Source organism: Vipera ursinii (assembly GCF_947247035.1).
Source record: "Vipera ursinii genome assembly, chromosome: 3".
NCBI classification, from domain to species: Eukaryota; Metazoa; Chordata; class Lepidosauria; order Squamata; family Viperidae; genus Vipera; species Vipera ursinii.
In genome coordinates this window covers 82,743,174-82,748,147 of record NC_139516.1, presented here as the reverse complement: position 1 = coordinate 82,748,147, position 4,974 = coordinate 82,743,174, and the positions used below count along the sequence as shown (strand labels likewise).

General features: G+C 46.0%; 1 long non-coding RNA gene across 2 annotated transcripts; it reads right to left on the bottom strand.

The window, feature by feature from the left end:
• Positions 1-1,345: 1,345 nt before the first annotated feature.
• LOC310637963 lies at positions 1,346-4,703 on the bottom strand. 2 transcript variants are annotated; one of them, XR_014492006.1, is made up of 4 exons: positions 4,578-4,703; positions 2,608-2,775; positions 2,282-2,394; positions 1,346-1,862 (listed from the first exon to the last, which is right to left on the bottom strand). It is a non-coding gene; the product is annotated as an uncharacterized lncRNA (long non-coding RNA). The 2 variants fall into 2 exon arrangements; XR_014492007.1 differs by lacking the exon at positions 4,578-4,703 and having other exon boundaries at positions 2,608-4,019.
• Positions 4,704-4,974: the final 271 nt, after the last annotated feature.

Here is a 4,974-nt window from a genome sequence, read left to right as displayed (position 1 = left end):
TGCATAACAGAATTACTTTGGTAGGCTTTCAAGGCATTTCTCCTTTACTCCACTATCTATAAAGTTCTTTTACAGATAGTGGGGTAAATTGCTTTCCAGAGAGCTTGTTGCCAGACTCACAGGGCTAGATGCTCTATCACAGGGGTGTCAAACTCAATTTCATTGAGGGCCGCATCAGCATTGTGGTTGCCCTCAAGGGGCCGGGTGGGTGTGGCCAGGGTGGGCATGGCCTACTGGGTGGGCGTGGCCAGAGTGTGTATGGCCTACTGGGTGGGCATGGCCAGGTCTACATCATTCGCATCAAGGGTGCCTATGGGGGCCTGGGCAGGAGTGGGACAGATCTGAGGGTCTCTGGCAGGAGGGTCTCTGGGCCAGGACCAAGGCAGTGGGGGCCGTTCCCTCACTGTTTCCAGGATGGCTTCGCGGGCCGCATGAAACCACTTCGCGGGCCGCATCCGGCCCCCGGGCCTTGTGTTTGACATGTCTGCTCTATCACTACGGTTTGTGAACTACAGTGTATAGTTAGCCTTGTTGTATGATGCCAGCTAGCTATGACCATATCACAACAGAGCATGATGTGCAAGCCGTTTCTTAAGTTGGAACTCTTGATATAAACTATCTTTTTGTACATTTTACTGCAGAGACCCTAATTTGAGTGAGGGCTGTGGGAAAGGAGAAAATGATAGTTTAAAGGTAAGGTAAAGTTTCCCCCGCACATGCATGCTAGTCGTTTCCGACTCTAGGGGCCGGTGCTCATCTCCGTTTCAAAGCCAAAGAGCCAGTGCTTGTCCGAGGACGTCTCCGTGGTCATTGGCCAGCATGACTAGACGCCAAAGGTGCACGGAACGCTGTTACCTTCCCACCCTATTTTTCTACTTGCATTTTTACATGCTTTCGAACTGCTAGGTGGGCAGAAGCTGGGACGAGTAACAGGCGCTCACTCTGTTACGCGGCACTCGGGATTCGACCTGCCAAACTGCCGACCTTCTGATCGACAAGCTCTATCTATCTATCTATCTATCTATCTATCTATCTATCTATCTATCTATTTATTTTTACATTTTGTGGCTAAAAGTGCTTTGTGTGTTTTCAGGGAAGCTTTGCTACACAGAGGAACGTTTAATTTCTTATACACCATATCCCTGTTCCAATGACGAAGTCATGTGCTTCCCTTAAAAAGTGAACTATTAGATTCTCAATACATTAGGACTACCAGACATGGGCTAGAAAAAAACTGAATGGCCAGACCCCACTTATACTTTTTATATAGTGAGATATTACACACGCACGCACGCACACACACACAATGAATGAGTTTGTTGTCACAAAATATGGCTATACAAGTTAAAACAGGCTTTGAATTTTATTTTGCTCTGTTACTAGGATGGAAAAAAAAGGAAGCCATTCTGGAATTTATTTGGCAGTCAAACTTCCTACTTGCAAGACAGCATTACTCCTGACCAGCATGCTCCTTCATTGTTGCAAAATAAAGTGAGTCACTCTCTTAACATGAGTCAGCTTGGAAATGAATAGCTACAGAAGACTTCCCCCCCCTCAATTAAAAGAAGGAATTTTGGCTTGTATTCTTACTTGACTTCGAGGGCATTTGGTGATGATCACTGTTCAAAAAAAAATCACTTCTTTTTCAATGCTCATTTAGCTCTTCTTTCTAGAGTTACAATATGTGTTGAGGTTCTCCTGATCTCTAGCTCCTTAAAGTTCTCCACCTGGGCAACTGCCCAGGAACTTTCTGATTGTGGTATGGCTTGTTCCCTTCTGGGGAGAACTGCTCAGGCCTGGCTGCATCTGGATGGCTTATTTGGGATGGTTGAATTGATCCTTGGTCACAAAGAGGGAAACTCCTAGGGCAGAACAAAAGGCAGAGCAAGTCAAAAGCAATGTTAGCGTTGTCATGTATCACTTAAAATAGGAAAGGGATGAATACCAGGAAGAAAAAAAGAATAAGCTCCCCTGACAATAAGGATTCTCTCCCCCCCATATTACTTTGTGTATGTTTGTCCTGGAAACAGAAATATGGTTAGAATATTTGAAAGTTCATAATTTGTCACTGGATAAATGCTTATTTAACCATGAGGTCCACCAAGATAATATTTCCCCTCATCCTGAAAACTACTTGGTTCTACTCAGCGATGGGATTCAAACAATTTAACCATTGGTTCTGTTAGCCATGACCCCTGGCTAATACTGGGTGGCCTTGCCCCCTTTCCTGTATGCACCAGTTGGGAAACTAGAGAGATGAATCATCTACCCCTGAAATTACCTCTCAGAAGCACCACCTTGTTTTCGCCTGAGTGATGTGATCGAAGGAGCCGCGTCTCCGTTCGGTTTCCGTTGCTCGTCTCTTAGACTTTTGGGGAGAGTTTCCCCCCCCACCTGAAAGGAAGTTAAACGAAAACCAGACATGTTCCGGAAAACACAGATTTATCCTAACCAGTTCGCTGAACTCAACAAAAAATTAGGTATCGGTTCTGTCGAACCGGTGCGAACTGGCTGAATCCCACAGCTGGTACTACTATAAGAAAGAAAGTGATACAGGCCTGAAATATTTAAGACGCACTCATTCGGAGATTGTTTCCTGATACTTACCTTAAAGCGGTGTATCAACAGGAGGAAGTGCAAGGGATCCACATCTCAGTTGGACAACCATGAACAAGCTAACCTTCAATGGTTTGTACCAATGGAGTCTACAAGACTGGCTGCCTGAACTCTGGAGGTTGACTTTTAAGTCATGCACAGACTTCTTGAGATTTTGGCCTGCCGGAAAAAGGACAATTAGGTGACAGTGTTTAATCCTGAGTTCATACTGTAGACTTAGAATGCTGTCTGTTCCCTGCCCCCCCCCCGTTTGACCAACCAAATAAATCTCATCCCTCTTTGCAAACAAAAAGCAGCACGTCAAGAAAAAACCGTTATATACAATTTACATTACTGCTAGCTGCAGTTGTGTTTACCCAGGGAAGTGTCCAAAAACTGCCACTCTTCTGGATGACATTTGATCTAGTCTGAAGTTGCGCAGTCTATTCATCATCTCTGAACTTGAAGTAGCTAGCTAACTAGCAGTGTTGCAACAGGAAGCCCAGAAGAGCTTTTGGATGGGGTGGTGATGGGGGTGGTGGAATCCAGCAGGAACATTTGGATGGAAAGAAACAAGGAGCTTGTCTATAGTGTACTTCACACCATCCTCCCTCCTCTTCCCTTTGGCCCACTATGAGTTTCCAAATGCTGTTTCTAGAGTACATTCTTACTCAGATATAACTAGACCAACGGTTTTGATGGACTTTAGTGGTGGCCACCCTAAAAGAATTCTTGTTCATCTCCAGATGGTCATGAATCAGGGGAGGCCTCTGGTGGCAAATCAGCCCTTAGCAATTTTGTTTGTCCTCGATTTCTTAATGAAGGGGAGGGACGGAAGGGGAAGAGCCCAAACGCAATTAAAAGTATGCAATCCATCTTAAGGGATTCACTTTTGGAGATTCATTTGTGCTTGGAACCACTCCTTGACTTTCTTCTCCTTAGGTAAGAGTTTCATAATTTGTGTTTGTGTGTGTGTGTGTAGCAAAATTAAATGCTTGCAGTCTTAACTGCACCTTCATATAAAATCCATCTGTTGATGGTTTGAATATTTAGCTGCACGCAGTTCCTGTTTGGAAAAGAAATCTTGTGCAACTTCGCTGGAATGACAATCCTTTTCAATCCTGATGTTGATGTTATATCAGCAATCCTTCCAGCACACTTCCGAGCAAGTGCTGTTGAATAGGGTGAAATTTAATCTTCAGTAAACATACATAATCTTGTGCTGCACAGGCACGATGCAGCTGAAACAAAGACGTTTTGAATTCCAATGTCAGGAACAGTTGGATAGCTGATGAGTTTCTTTTAGGGGAGTGTTCAAGGCACAGAAACAAAAAAAAAACCAAACTAACAAAAGACTGTACTAATGGGTTGCAACTAGAACGCTTCAAGAACTTGTTACCCTTTTTTTAAAAAAAAATTGCGCGTTTATTGCAAACCTCCCCAGCTTGCCTGCTGCTGTCCAAACACTTCGGAGTCTAACGGCTATTATCCTTAAGCCAGCGTTTCCCAACCTTAGGAACTTGAAGATGCGTGGACTTCAACTCCCAGAATTCCCCAGCCAGCTATGCTGGCTGGGGAATTCTGGGAGTTGAAGTCCACACATCTTCAAGTTCCTAAGGTTGGGAAACGCTGCCTTAAGCAGCTCGGCAGGGTGGCTAGCAGTAGTAGTCTATCTTATCAAATGCATCTATTTTGAATTGACAGGTTTAGATCTGCTACGGAAAGCTGGGGGGGGGGGAAGGTTAAATGAGAGCCAAAAGCCAGAATCCAATCAATTCAATTAAATCAACCCGGGGGAACCGATTGCTGTTTTTAACACGCCCTGTTAAATATTCATTTCAGTCGTGTCAGAAGTAGGAGAAAACTAAAACTCGCCTTGCCAGTTCTAAACAGGGAACGAGAAACATTTGCCTAGAGACTAGAGTGAACTATTTGGCTGGCAAACGAAACCGAATTTCAGCCGAAATTGATCGAACCCTGACCAGTTTCGCCTCCCGAGGAAAGGCAGGATTCTCGCCAAGCCGGATCCGACCGGGCCAAGCGACCGCAAGGAAACCAGCTCCCGCTCCGCATCGCCCTCCGACTCATCTAAGGAAGCGAAGAATCCGGAGCCGAGAGAGAGAGAGAGAGAGAGAGAGGAAGGAGGCGTTTCCTCGGGCGAATGCTCTCGGCTGTCCATCATCTCCTAAGCACCCGCCCTCCGACCAACAGGAGGCCTGCGCCGCTCTGATTGACGGGCCCGTGCGCGAGTCCCCCCGCAGGGAATGTTTCTCTCCTTAGCACACGAGGGGGGGGGTTAACCCAGGAGTCCGGGCACAGCAAGTCGGTGCGACTTTCTTGACGCTCGCTCCGGACGGGCCCCGGACCGGAGCGGCCACT